Here is a 16,201-nt window from a genome sequence, read left to right on the forward strand (position 1 = left end):
ATAACTGCTATGTTGTTGTTTTTTATAGGAATTGGCTTTCTAGTTTTTGTCCTGAAATTTTATTTGGCTTTGAGAAGTCTTTCTCAATGTGAATTTAATAGAAGAGAAATAAGTTCTTACAAAGTAGGTAATTTATCAGGTACTGAAAACTATTCCACTAGGAAGCAATCCAGCAAATAAAACCCTTGTCAAAACCTAGTGTGGAAATGTTGATAAGCAAACAGGCTCTGAAGAAGTACATTATTGAAAGCTTTATGCTCCCTTTCCCTGATCAGAAAAATCTTTGTGCAGCTTTAACATTTATAGTTACCCTTATATGTCAGAGGAGGCTCCATAGATTCTAAGGATATGAAAGCTCCTGTTGGCCATGCCTTATACCTCCAAACCAGGTTACCAGGCTTCTGCTCCACTGTGCATTAAGGAGGTCACGTATAATTCTGGCAGTGTCAACAATTCAAAATCCTGCAACTGTTTCATAAAACTTTGAAAGAATTATCCTATTTAGTAAAACTTTGAATCATTCTGTCTGTTTAAAGGTAGCCACAGCAGGCAGAAAGAAATAATTTCAGTCGTGAAAGCTGAAAAAGCCCTCCCCTTAAAAAGTGATAATAAATAAATATTTTAAAAGTTGACTTTGATATGAACCAAGTGAGCTAAATCCTAAAGTTCAAAAAATATGTAACGTTCTGTAAATTAATGGCTTTGGAATAGCACTTAGGAATAGATGATTGGAAAGGAAAATTGAAAAGCATATTATTTAATGTGAAATGTGTAATTTTGCTGGACTGTTAATATTAGCAGAGGCATAGATTTTTTTATTTGACATTTCTGAAAAAATGTATTAGAATTGAGAGCAATTTCACTGAGGTTACACATGGCATGTAACCTGCTTAATCAACAGAAAGCAATATGATCCAATTTATCAAGTGGTAAATATTTTCACTTGTGTATCTGCATTCACAGCCATTAATCTTAATGTTTTAGACCTTTTGGTACTGGACAAAGCTTTTACAAGTCTATCTGCTCAGAGGAGAGATATTGATTATACAGACTGCCTAAATGGTGCTCATAGTTACAGGGCTTCAGTAATAACATCAGATATTGGTTGTTTAGCTGAGCCAGTCTTTCAATTATAGGTCTGATGAAACTTTAAATATTGGGGCTATTTTAACAGGTTTTACTTCAAAACCAGAAAATGAAATGGAGTTCTGGCTACAGACTTACCTTTCTAAATTGACATTATATATACTTTATGATTTGGAACAATTCTTTTATTTCTTGAATTATTTCTAAGTACTGTTTGGCATTTCTTTTCAAATATGAATCTTTCTACTTGACTGAGACTCTTTGCATTGGAAATAATTTTTATACTCTAGTTGACACAAAGTGACATATAGAGGAGATAAATAGCGAGATTCTTCATAATATAGTAGGATAATTTTCATGTCTCTGAGTTGCCAGTTTTTGAAGGATACATACTGAGAGGACAGGCAAATAGTGGGGCTAGAGCTTGAAATATCATCCTGACTGAGAGATATTATAAAAGAGAGTAAAAGAATCAAATCTGTTCTGAAAATGTTAATTGATGGGGTTTTTTTTGATTCTTTGTCAAAATTCACGTTTTTTCACACAGGAGATATATAGATGGTTATTTCGAAACCTGAATAACCCTTCTGAAATTCAGCAGCTTTGGATGCTATGTGTATTTTCAGGTAATACAGACATTCATGTCAGAGCTTCTTTCTCCCCAGTAGTCTTGAGTTATAAATCCATTATATCTTTGTTCTACCACCAAACGCTCCATGTCACTGATTTCTATGTCCTGTTGACAGCTGTTCTTGTTCTCTGAAATATGGACTGTATAAGAAATTTTAAGATGTGAGGCTTTGCTGAAGTTCATCTATACAACTATACACATAGATGTATACAGCTATACAGTTTTTCTTAGAAATTTTTTTTCTGTCTGCTTTTATATATTTAAATCATATCAAAGAAGTGGTGAGTTTATTTAAGATGGCACCAGTTGGACTGTAATTAACAAACTGAAACCAAATGTAGAATATATAATAAGTAACCACAAAATAACTCATGATACGCTGCCCAGTATTAAGAATTGCTCCATGTGAACTAATTGTAGAGTTCCGGGTGATATTCTTTAATGGGAAGACCTATGACAAACTTCCTACATTATTTCTTCCCTTTTTATAATTTACATTGCAGCACTGTGTTGTAGAATTCTGCACACCTTTTGGATCTAGTTTAAGCCATCAGCTCCCCTTAGACAAATTTATGGGTGTGATTTTACAATATGTACCAGGAAGAGCAGTGCAGAACAATGAAGCTGGCTGTGAATCTGCTAGCAGGAATCCACAAAAGTCCATAAAGTGTAGGACATGAGCACTTGACTGAACATATACTACCATGATTAAACTGTTAGCAGTATTGCTGATTTTCAACAAAATGGATCAATAAGCATCTCACTTGCATATCATCAGAAGTATAAACAACTCCTACAGTTTATGAACATATGTAATACTAGGTGAATTAAAAACACATGCTATCTCAAATATCACAAGTAGGGTTTTTCTTTAGTACTAATTTCCAATATATAACTTAACTATAAATTAACTATAAATTAAACCTTCAACATTAAAATGTTTTAATGTCTAAAGCTAAAAAATCCCATATAAATATTTTTAAAAAAACAACATTTGTGTCCTATTTTTAAACTAAAGCATTTAAGACAACGTGCTTTAAGCAATTTTCATCAGGAAAGTTAGAATAATCTTGAAAACCTTCTAAAAATCTTCTTCAAAATAAAACATTTATATAAAACTTCTCTTCCAGAGTTAGCAGTCATGGCAGTGTGCTGGGTGGGTTGTCAGTGCTTTAGAAACTACTAATTGAAATTTGAAAGTGTAAGATAAGAACATTCTGAGAACATTTGAACAAAAGGTTATATTCCTTTTATATTAGAATACGTTATAGCTTTTTGGCTCTCAAAACCACAGGTAAACAGAAGCTGGCAAAGTCTTAAGTCTTCAGACTGTGGATGAATAAGCATCTAGAACAGCAGATAAACACCATCTAGAACATTCCTATTCAGAATGTAAGTGTTACTAGGTTATGAAAAGTTTATCATCACCATATTGTCATGGTCAGGGGTCTGTTTCTGTCTGTGTATATGAAACACAGATACACACTTGTATGCCATTTTTGTCTTTAAAAAATACTAAATTCTATTAGGATTTACAGAAAGAAGACATGTCAAGGTTTCATACTTATAAATGAGCAAGTCAAGAAAAAATTAGATTTCCTGGTTCCTAAAATAACAGTTCTTTCTGAAAGGAGTAACTGCTTGCAGCTTGAAAACAACTCAAAAGCCAAAGTGATCAAGATAGAATTTATTGTCTCTTCCAATCTTTCTGCTCACTCTGGTAAAGTATATTTGACAGAGAAACTTCTGTGCTAACCACATAAATACTGGAAATGGAATTACATTCCTACTGGCATCAGTCACTGCAGATCAGTGGGGAAAAGATGTTTCTTGTAAACACAGTAAATCTCAACATGTCCTTTACTTCTACTACTTTCTACTTTAGTAGAAATGGAGAGCATGAAAGATGTCCTATGAATCAAAGTCTGAGTGAGTCTGTAAACAAGAATAGTGAACTAGCCAACACCACTAACTGATAGTTTTTCTGAAGATTTAAAATGGTATTTGTGTGCTTCACAGACCATGCTGGAAGAGAATGATATAGAATATTAATGTGCAATGTGATCCGTATAATAGGTATCAAAAATCCATTTTACTTATTTGAAAGAGCTCAAAAGATGAAAACGTTAATATCTTTTCAGATCATTCTTGGAATTTGACTACTTGTTTTTCATTTATGGAATACAAATGCTGACAGTGTGTCATTCAGATGTCTGGAATGATGAGACCAGATGTGGAATTTGGTAACACTCTCCTTTAGCCATAGAGCAGGAACAGAAGAAATTAGTGAGATATTAAAAAGAAGCCAAATGGCCTTCAAATATTTTTCCAGTCAGAAGAAACACCCTGTGCACATCCTTCTGAAACTGTTGCTAGCATTTCAGAGCTGTCTAGCTAAATTTAAAAAGAAATTTACTTCAAGCAAATATACCAGGACTAATTTTATAAACTCAACTGGGGACACTATCCATTAGAGAAAGTACCTTTTAATGTCAGATTTGTGATTTATGTAGTTTTTGGGGGGGCATAGAGGCAGAATTTGAAAGTTCCCCATATGACTCCAGAGGTATTTTGACTGGGTACAGGATGCATAAATTTATACATAGCTACCTGATCAGGCTGAAGTATGAAAAATAGCCAGGTGTGGTGGTATATATTCCTTGTTCCCTTACCCAGAAGCAAACTAAGTTATGAAGTTAACATAACAAGCACAAAGGGTATATTTTGACCTTTCTATACAACTGTTTTAGAAGGAGCTGTTTGTTAACTGCCACTGGGATTGAGTGCTCCAGTGTGTGTTAAGCCTTGCCAGCCCACTGGATCCAATTCCATGGATCAAAGGCTGAACATGACAAATATGCCTATCAATGTATTCCTTGGAGCTACACGTGTTTCTCTGCTTTCAGGATCAGCAACTTTTTTAAGTAAGAAGTTGTGGGAAGTATGTATACAGGATGGCATATCAAACTATTGTTGCTATAAAAGGTTGAATGTTCCCTTTGTTTATTCATTTGGGGGAGAAGGGAGAACAATTTATATTTTAAACAGCTTGGCTATAAATATACCATTATGCCAAGATAAATGGTTCAAACAATGGTTATAAATTTTATTTCTGCATTGCAATAAATTGTGTGTATCCTTTTCTGAATGCATGTGTGAATTAGCATTTTTATGTATTTGTAATGTGACCTCTATGTTCTAAACTTTCTTCAAGAAGTAATCTTCCTGGAATCTGTGTATTTTTTACCAAGTCTTTACTGAGACATTAAAAAGTGAGGTCTGAGGCATTTTCCCCCTATAATTTAATCCAGCATTTTGTGCAATCTTAGAAATTCTAAAATTCTATCACACCATCTTTTAAAATTTTCTCTCAATGCTCTTTTCAACATAATTTTTTTTTTCAAAACACATTTTTCAAATAGAGAACTTTTTGTGTGAGTGAAATGAACTAATGTTGCTTTAAAAAAAATATCCTGTGAGGTAATAAAGAGTTGTCACATCTGGGTTAAGAAACCCAGGAAGATTTGGACTGGACCCCCTTGCTTTCCAGTCATCTCAGAGAGGAGCCTCCATGCATCTAGATCCAAATCCTCATCTAAGGGACATGAACCAGATGACAGCACAGGGAAATTTGGACTGGACCCTCTTGCTTTCTAGTTTCCTTCTCAGAGAGGAGCCTACATACGGTTGGATCCAATCTTCCTCTCAGATCTGGGTTTCCCAGAGAGGGAAACCAAACTATGACGACCCGAGGGAAAACTCAGATACCCCTTGACTGGATAAAGGCAAAGCAGCACTCAAGGTCTGTATTTGAACATAAGATTTAATTAAAACTATGGAAGGAATAAAAGCTGATTCTGTTATTGTTATATATGCTCAGTCTGCACAGTCATAGAAGCTGATTATTTAGATCATAACAGTTACAACACAGGGATGTTTGAGCTGTGTAGCCTGGGAAATTGTGGTTATTTACTTATTTTAGGAAAGAGAAGGAGAAAGGAAGAGAGTAGAAGAAGAGAAGTTGAGTTAGATAACAGAAAATCACCAGTCCTGGATCCAGCGTTGGGACATGTAATGGGGGAGGGCTGATGTCAGTGAAATGCCCCAAACCCACCACCAGATCTTCTTTCATAGGTTTGTTTCTCTTAGTAAGCCTGGTAGAGAAATATCAGAGTGAATAACTGGAGCAGACCTTCCCCCACTTTGTTGGTTGAGTCCTGTTTGGTTTGTCTTCCATTGGCTGGGATGGATGGATGGATTAATTCCAGGGCCTTGTACATCACCCTTCTGGTACTCCACACCGGGCTGCACTGTTATGTTTCAGAAAGTGCACTCTTATATTTACTAATGAAAACAGACAACTGTATTGGACAAAAATTTCCTTCCTGAATGCCATAAATCTGTCACAGAAAGATAATAAGGCTAATATTTATCTTTATTGATCTTCATTTCTACAGTAAATATATTAATTAAAAAGTAGAGCTTAAACTGTCTGTCAAGAAAACCAATGTGAAGCAATTATTATTTGGGCTACATGGGGAACACTTTGAAAGTTCTCATGTATTACTGATTTACAAATTATCATTGTTTATCTTTAAAATATTTGTTTGAAACATTTATTTTCAGTAGATTAGCTAAAACATTAATTATTTTCAGCTATTAGAACAACTTAATGTGCAACTAATATTAATTCATCTAACAAAGTTCACTTTTCTGTGAGACACTCACCGAGGTAATTAGTAGACTCCCTTCATTAACATTTCATATCTCATTAAAATGTAAATTGTGAGAAAAGTTTTTCATGTATTAGAGGTTATTTATTGGCATTCATCATAGTAAGTAATTTGGTCTTCAGTTGATTGTACAGACTATAATAAATAGTTCCTGTACTACTGAAGGTTGTTGTACTAACACTTCATAGGACTGCAGTCAAAATAGATGATTCTTTGTATAGATATCATTAATTCCCAGTGATACAGTAGATGGCATAAAAAATTGAAGATATTGTAAAAAGGGTTCCTGCTCATTGTGCAGCTGTATTCATGCAGGAGAAGTACCTTGAAGTAAAGGGCTTTTCCTATCAAAAAGGTACCCTACTGACTTTCACTGACAATTTAGATGGGTAAGGTTACCACAGGAACTTTGATAATGACTCTGATGTTCACATTCTGCTTGTAAAATAGCAGTTCAGAAAATAAGAAAATTAATTTTAATAACTGGGTCTATTGAAATGTTATCATATGGATGCCCTTTACATCTTCCCCCCTGCCCTCCCTCTCCCGGGCTAATAGTAGGAAGGGTGTTTAAAGAACTGTAAAGAACTATCTAGGCTCTGATGTTAAATTGACTCCTGTAGTTTGGACACACTGAGTCTCTCTTTGTGGGCTCTGGTCCTTGAACAGTCTGCAACTTTAACTCCTCTAGTAGATTCCTGTGCACTCACTCTGCAATTTTTCTTCTGAATTTTGTCTATTTTTGCATTTTGCCAGCCCCAATAGCTTCTTCTTATTCCTATCATCATGTATGAGATTTTGTGATGTGTCCTACAAGAAGTAACTGTCCAGCCAGATGCTATAATTTAGTTTTCACTGAGTGCCACTGTTATATTGACCTATTTGCCAACCTATTGGAGGAATTTTTCAGTCTGGATCAGACAACACAAGATCTGATTTGTATGCTAAAATTTAGCAGGCTTCTAAAATGAAATTGTTTTCTGCTATCATTTTAATGTAATAAAGAAACAGGGCTTATTTTGGCATATAATGCTTGACCTTCACATCTATTATTCCTGTCTTGTGCATATCAGGGAATTCTGTGATTAAAAAAAAATAAATATGGAGATTAAAGGAGAAGATATAGAAAAAGAACAAACTGTAAGATATAAAACTGTTAAGGAAGTGATCTGTGCACATTTCTTTGAATACAATTCCAAACTGAGCTGTTCTTTTCATAACATTTTAGCAAAGTTTCTGTCAGATTTTTTATACTTATGTCCAGAAGGATTTGATGGTTGTTTCATCTTAATCATTTTATATAGGTATAATAGGAGGATTGAATTTTATCAACACTTACTAGCATAGTCTGATTTTTTAAGAATCTATTAAATGTTAGCTTCTCTATAAATTAGCATTTATTTCAAAGTATGTGGCAATAGCAGGCACCATCTGTTTAGTATAATTTATAAAATACTAAGAATATGAAAACTGATGTCTCATCTTTTCCCATAACAGCTCTTGGAAGGAAGCATTTAATTTCATATTTCTTAGGATACCAGCTTTCATGTGCATTCTGAATTGCCATCTTCAGACAAAGGATTTGTGAGGCAATTTAAGGAGCTAGCATACTGTAACATAAATAAGTAGCTTTCTTATCATGGAGAAGTGAAAAGTACCTTTTCATTTCACAAGCACAAAAAGAATCATTTGGAACATATGACAAATATGGCAAAACAACAACCTGTGAAACTTACCTGCTGAATGACTGAAAAGTAAGAACAAATAGCATCACGATCTACCCATGTACTGTAAGAAATGATCAAATCAATAAAGGACTTACATGCTCGAAGTGGGAATTACTGTGTATGGGTGATAAAAAGTTTATTGTCAAATGTTTATTCAAAACACCTGCTTAGCTGAAGTCCAAGCCTTAGGATCTCAGTGCTCCAAAACATGCTGATTTGCCGATTGTTTTTTTTTCTTTCAGGTTCTCCAGCATTCTGAATTGCATCTCTGCTCATCCCTTGTAATGTCCCAGTCTGCTTATCTTAATACCAGGCTCCTCCTGATGGACAAATCTGGTATTTATCCTCCTGTGCCAGCCTAAAATGTGTTCTGCAACAGCCTCTTAGGAGACAGCTTGACAGAGAATGCATTTTTGATCAATATTTTTATACCACCAAAAATGTGTATATCATACCAAATACTTTGGTTACCCATACCTGGAATGGGGTATCCAACAACCAAAAGTAAGTGGTCAGGAAAGTGAGTTCACTAAGAAGAAAGTCACCAATATCATGCCATGAGTTTGGTAATGAAGCTAAAGAACAGCTCACAAGAGATGTCTGCTTGTGCCAGTTACTCCCACTGAATGGCCAAAATTTCTATAAAGTGACAAAGTTTCTGCAATAGTCACACCATTTCCATGTGTCAACTTTGCAAGGAGATCAAATCTGGTGTGACAACTTTTGGATCTTGAAAACACATTATGTGGACTTTCTTGTGACAACATTTACTCTGGAATTTCTGCATTCTCCACTTCTTCCTCAGTTCAGTCTCTGTCCTACAACATAGCATACACTGAATTATCCATTATGTACTATTTTTAGATCAAGATTTTTTTCTTATTTTTAAGGACAAATCTACTCTTAAAATTTCAGAAGTACAACGTGCAAGTGTTTTTTAGCTTCTACTTTTTCAATTAGGAATACATCCAAAAAGTATGTATCAGTACATATATAAAGCAGTAATTTTAATTGAAAAAAAATGTTTGTTAACAGATGACTAAAATTTATTATTTTGGTTCTTAGGAAATACTGGCAACTATTTAATCCATTTGAAACAAAATCTTTTAAATAGTCTCACTAAACAGAATTTTTGGAAACCATTTGGCAACAAAATAGCTGCCTCCATTCTCTAGAGCAAATATATTGGGTTTTTGTATCTTGACTAATGTGAGGCCAATGACTCATTAGGCCATAGAAACTTGTCTCAGCAATGCTGTTTGGCAGGATGTGTAGATGGATTCCCAGACCATAAAGCTAGCCTAGGCTTTCCAGAATCCAGCTCTGTCTTTTATATTTCTCTGAAATATATTTCTCTGAAAGATTCCTACTGGTTTCACATCTATACACACCCTTTCAGTATCTCAGTGGTCAGGCTGTTAGGTACAACAGAAGGAAGAAATTATTAAGAGCTGCTATAGAGAGGTTTTCAGGTGCTATTTTCTATTACTGGGGAAAAAGGTAACATTTCCTATACCAAATACTTACATTCCATTGACAGTTTTCCATGGAAAGGAGGTTTGGAAAATTGCATATTATTTCTGTCTAACAACCAAAGGTGCCATTCACAGTTTTATTTATTCATTGAAGCATTATTGATGTAATTTTGCTCTATTTTCTAAAATTACTATGGGGATCTCACATCATAACTTCATAAAAATTTCTGGGGTTGTTTGGTGGGGTTTTTAATTTTATTTCTTTTCATATGCAGTATAAGACATAAAATTTAATAATTCTGACTGTTTGGGGTTTTTTTCTGAGTTTTTGATGGAGTTTTAGATTTTGAATATGACTCCCAGGACTGCTAAAGAGGTCTGAAAGTGAGCCGACCCTTGCATGATTGCTGTTGCCAATATCCAGAAATATTAAGAGTGAGCCACATTCTGCAGTACATGTGTGAAGGAAACAGAGCATTCTACATTCCCTTTGCAATTCTGGAACCACCATCTTCTGGAAAACAGACAAGGAGAGATAAAATTGTCAATGCTATATAGCCCTTAAGGCTGAGAATCAAAATACCTGTTTTGTATTTCCACCTCTGTCACTGACCTGCAGTGTGAATTTGTGATCCTTTTCATAAAAGGCAACCTGGTGTATTTGGGGTTTGACTTCCTTTGTTTATTTGTCAGCAATCTCCATTTCTACCTGGTGACATGTTGCTATACAGAATAATGACATCTTTCTCCTAGGCTTAAGCAGAGCTTTTCCTCTTAGCTTTTTGATTAGAGGCCTCCAGTGGTTTCTGAGCTTCCTCTGGGACAGAACTCCCAGTACAGGGCTGTACTTTAAAGGGCATAGGATAATTCTTGATTTTCAGATGAATGCAGTTTCCTTCTAGCTAGACTTCCCAATATCCTGACAGAGCCCTAGAATATAAAAAATGAAACCTAATAGGAAGAGAGCAAACTGCTTTATTCAGACAAAAACAGCCCCCCTGTAATCGAGAAGGAAACAGTCAGTGACCTACTGAGCCTCTTGAAACCCCACAAATCTATGGGACCAGATGGGATCCATCCAAGGGTGATGAGGGAGCTGGCAGAAGAGCTTGCCAAGCCTCTCTCTATCATCTACCAACAGTCCTGGCTCACCGGGGACATCCCAGATGACTGGAAGTTGGTGAATGTTACGCCAATCCAAAAAAAGGGACAAAAGGAGGAGCCGGGAAGCTACAGGCCTGTCAGCCTGACCTCAGTGCCTGGCAAGGTTGTGGAACAGATCATCCTGGGGGCAATCACACAGCACCTGCAGGATGGATATGGGATTAGACCCAGCCAGCACGGGGTTAGGAAGGGCAGGTCATTCCTGACCAACCTGATCTCCTTTTATGATCAGGTGACCCTCCTGGTGGATGAGGGGAAGGCTGTGGATGTGGTCTACCTGGACTTCAGCAAGGCCTTTGACACCGTCTCCCACAGCATCCTCCTGAAAAAGCTGTCAGCCCACAGCTTGGACAGGAGCACCCTGTGCTGGGTTAGGAACTGGCTGGAGGGCCAGGCCCAGAGAGTGGTGCTGAACGGGGCTGCATCCAGTTGGCGGCCACTAGTGGTGTCCCTCAGAGATCAGTGTTGGGCCCAGTTCTGTTTAATATCTTTATTGATGATCTAGGTGAGGGGACTGAGCCCATCATTAGCAAATTTGCAGATGACACTAAGCTGGGGGGCAGTGTGGATCAGCTGGAAGGAAGGAGGGCTCTGCAGAGGGACCTGGACAGGCTGGAGAGTTGGGCTGATTCCAATGGGATGAGGTTCAACAAGGCCAAGTGCTGGGCCCTGCACTTTGGCCACAACAACCCCATACAGCGCTACAGGCTGGGGACAGAGTGGCTGAGAGCAGTCAGGCAGAAAGGGACCTGGGAGTCTGGATTGACAGGAAGCTGAACATGAGCCAGCAGTGTGCCCTGGTGGCCAAGAAGGCCAATGGCATCCTGGCCTGTATCAGGAACAGCGTGGCCAGCAGGTCCAAGGAAGTGATTCTGCCCCTGTACTCAGCACTGGTGAGGCCACACCTCGAGTACTGTGTCCAGTTCTGGGCCCCTCAGTTCAGGAAGGATATCGAGGTCCTGGAGCAGGTCCAAAGGAGGGCAACCAGGCTGGTGAAGGGACTCCAGCACAAGTCCTATGACGAGAGGCGGAGGGAGCTGGGGGTGTTCAGCCTGGAAAAGAGGGGGCTCAGAGGAGACCTCATCACTCTCTACAACTACCTGAAAGGAGGTTGGAACCAGGTGGGGGTTGGTCTCTTTTCCCAGGCAACTCTCAGCAAGACAAGAGGACACGGTCTTAAGTTGTGCCAAGGGAGGTTTAGGTTGGATATTAGAAAGAATTTCTTTACTGAGAGGGTGATCAGGCATTGGAATGGGCTGCCCCAGGAAATAGTGGATTCTCCGTCCCTGGAGATATTTAAAAAGAGATTGGATGTGGCACTCAGCGCCATGGTCTGGTAACCGTGGCGGTAGTGGAGCAGGGGTTGGACTTGATGATCTCAGAGGTCCCTTCCAACCCAGATGATTCTATGATTTTATGATTCTATAAAAAGCTCCAGTGCAAAGCCAAAAACAGTGTACTGTGTATTAGCTTATTCTAATAAAGAAATGTATTAAATAATACAATGTAATACATTTGAAATATCAACAGCAATATTTTGCCATTTATGTCCTCAATGCCTACTTCAAAAAGGTCCCTTGGTGTGATGAAAAGCAGTGCTACTATTTTTTAAAAGCAGCATAGCCATATTTTCTAATTAGCTTGTAGAAAAAGGGAGTAATGAGATGAAATTTCGTTATAGTCTCGGTTATGTTTGCCTATATTACATAAAGTATTTTGTTTGGAAAAATAAGTATGGTCACTCTTCCAGCTGTCTTTCTTTACAAGCATGACAAATGCTGAGAGTCATCAGATGATACAGAAATTAGTAGGTAGCATGAGTATAAAAAAGAACATACCACAAACTTTTCTTGCAACATCTTTTGCTTAAAGCATTCCTCATTTAATGGATATAAGTGAGTTTCATTTTAAAGTACATTTTGGATGTTGACATCGCTTATTATAGCAGCTGGTTCTTTGTCAAATTGGATGATATTCAAAACAAGATTTTGTTGTTCTTTTTCCTCTTGCCATCTGTTGCTGTTATAGACAATTTTTCAAGAAATAGTTTCTAAATGAATTATGCCACATTGTAAATTCATTCTTTTTATGAAATGTTAAAATTAAAAACATAAGGAAAATTATGGTGTAACTTTGCTCTATAGTATAATTTAATTCATATACAAATTCTATAAAAAAAAACCCCAACAAACATTTCTTTTTAGATACGTGTGTTCAACTGAAACAGCTTGTGACTTAATCTTATAAGAAATCTGATTGCTTGCAAATCTGTAATTCAGTTTGCTATTTGAATACCAGGCAGATTCTGTAAGATATAATTAGGTGCTGAAATATAATAAAATAAAAGAAAGGAAAAATACAATCCTGAAATCTGGTTTTGTTATACAACCTGTTATTTCGTATGAGACTTTCGGCCTCATTGAACAGAATAGATAAATTACTCCAGATCCTGAGCTCAGCAAAACTTACCAGCATATGTCTCTAAGCATGCAGGCAGCTTCTTTCACCTCCTTCTTCCTGACAAATTACTGGATCAGTTCATTTTTATAAGGATCACCTATTAAATTATACTGGAGAGGAGAATTGCACATGCCTAAAATCAGAAATTTTCATGGGAAAATGAAAGAATTCATCTGGATATTTAAGACCTGAGGAAGTATCTTTATTTCATCTTCAGCACATAGGGTGAGTATCCTGAGCCTTAAATGAAATGCAAAGATGCAGAAAAGATATATGAACCTGTTGTTAAACACACTGTCCTATTGCACAAATTAAGAAAGCCCAAATCACACCTGAGCTTTCTAATTTTTAAACACTTGCCATTAAAACTTCAGACATGGTTTTACATTATCTATGACATACATACCTAAGGAGACAATATACCAGAGCTGGAACAGACTTCTTGGAACAATGTTTATGTTGTATTCATGACCTCGGTCAGCACCCAAGACTGTTTTTAATACTTTCTGCATACAAAGGAATAAAAGGTATGTGGCAAAGCCCCTATGAGTTGCTACTCATTTTCAGTACCTGATAGATGTGATAAGAGCCATTAATATGCTCTCAAGAATTTATGTTTTTTCCAGATGTTGATCAATGGTTGGCAACTGACTGCTATCTTAGCAAACACTGACTGGAAGGGCACCTTTGTGTAGAAGATGCAAGAGCATAAAAAGACTATCCAGGTCAAAAGCTCCTTTAGCCAATATTTTCACCCATGTTCTATTCAATGAAACTACTGTTCCTAAATTTCTTACCAATTAGTAAATGTTAATTGTCACAGTACTTACACAAGCATGGTCAGAAGTTATTCTTCTGAATCCTGGCTAATCATTGATTTAAAGATAGGGATTGCTTTTCTTCTTCTTAAACAACTGATGAAGTGTGAGTAGTGAGCTGGTTGTTGTCTCAAAGTGAAGGAAGGTGGGAGTGAAACTGCTGACTCCCATCAGTATTGACTCTGGGCACCAGAAGAAGAATACTTTACCACAGACTAATCTGCAAATCCTACTTTCATCTATTATATCCTGAATCCAAAAAAGACCCACTGAAATCTGCTGCTGCCAAGCAGCAAGTTTGGAAATACAAACTCAGGAGCCCTGGATCCCAGTGTTCAGACTTTCAGTAAAGATGGGTAAGCACTTAAGCCTTGATATATTAACACCAATCAATCTAAAACAAAGAATGTCTTGGCTCAGGTTCAGTCTTTTGCTCCAGAAATTTCCCTCTCATAGAATTCCCACCATACATTGGTGAAACTGCAACCTTAAATACTGTGTTGGTTTTTTGCTTCCATTTTTCCTGATGGAACTCTGTTACAAGAGTTTATTCCCCTTGTGGCTTGAAATCACATTCCAATTATCAGTCTAAATTCCTCGTGGCAAACTTATTCCCATTTGATCTGTACCAGTATTATTCTTCTGCTTAAATAGTTCTCTTTCCCTGGAGTTTTATTGTCCCAATCTATTTATTAGATTTAGTCTCTTCAGTCTTTGTGTTGCTTACTAATTTTCATATGATAGCTTTCTTATTCCCTGATGATCTTACTGGTTTGGCTCTGGTTTGAAGCAGTTCAAATGTGAACAGTAGCACAAGAACTCAGCAGTGTATGTGATTATATTGATAACAGACCAAATAGACAGTGTGTCAGTCCAAAACAATTTGGAAATTGCATGTCTATTTGTATTTCTTAGAAATATAGATGTGAATGAATTATTATGATTTTTTTTTACTTTCTTAATAATCTTTGCTGTTACAGGTGTCTGATGCTTTAAGAAGGATTTATGTTCCTAAAACATTTAATAAACCCTCTTCTTTATGTAATATTGCTTTACCAGTTCAAAGCAAGCAGGTTAGAGGTTTAAGTAAACTTTGTAAAAATCTTTGACTTCTCAGAAACCAGTTATTTTATTTAAAATTGTAGATTTCATACTCCTAATTTCTGTTTCTCTGAAGCAGCTTTTCCATCTGTATCTAAACTCTGACTATGGTGATTTATCTAGTTAGTTCAGGGTTGTTCAGGTTTTTGGGTTTTTTATTTGTTTGGGGATGAGAGTGTTTTCTGGGGGAGTGTGGGAGTGTTGTTAGTGGTTTTTTGTTGCATTTTTCCTTTTTTTCCCCCCCTGAAGTGTAGTTCTTGCTTATAGTCATATTATTTCATTACAAAATCGTGTACACCCAGCAGGGTTTTTGTTGTGTGAAAGCAAAATTATTCTAGCTGTGAACTACTTCTGATAACATAAGGAGATATAAATTGCCTTATACCATATATCCCAGTGTTATGGGAAATAGTATTTTTAAAACAAAATCTAATATTTTTGTCTTGTGACTGAAGTGCACTAAAGTCACAGTAAACTTTAAGGGCTGATGACTAAATGAAGCTTGGAAAATCCAGCCCAAATGACTTCAAAGTGTGCAGAAATATTTCAGAGCAGCCATGAGGTGGGGATGATTTTTTTTTTCTTCACAAAAAACTAAACCAAAATATATTTAAATAAATAACTAAACAAAACCCCAAATACACACACAGACAAGTCCACAACAACAATAGGAATTAGGAAGATGTTATATACATTTCTTAATAGTCTACTTGTGTTCAACTTGATCCAAACCATTTGGTTTGATTTAGAAATCAAATTTTGAAAAATCAGTGAGAACTGTTTTATGTGATTTGATTGCTATAATTTGCTTGAAAGTGAATGTGCTCATTACCCAATGATCATTTTCTTACTAACAAAATCTTTCTGTATTCCATTTCTCTCTGGCAAAATTCATCTCTTTTTCAAGGCCTCTATGACGACTTCTGTCTTCTCTGGTTAGTTGGTAGACTCAAAGGGATAGTATTTTTAGACAATAAGGACTTCTTTTCTTGAAAGACGATTTAGT

The sequence above is a fragment of the Calypte anna genome, chromosome 2 (assembly GCF_003957555.1).
Source record: "Calypte anna isolate BGI_N300 chromosome 2, bCalAnn1_v1.p, whole genome shotgun sequence".
In the NCBI taxonomy this organism is placed as follows: Eukaryota; Metazoa; Chordata; class Aves; order Apodiformes; family Trochilidae; genus Calypte; species Calypte anna.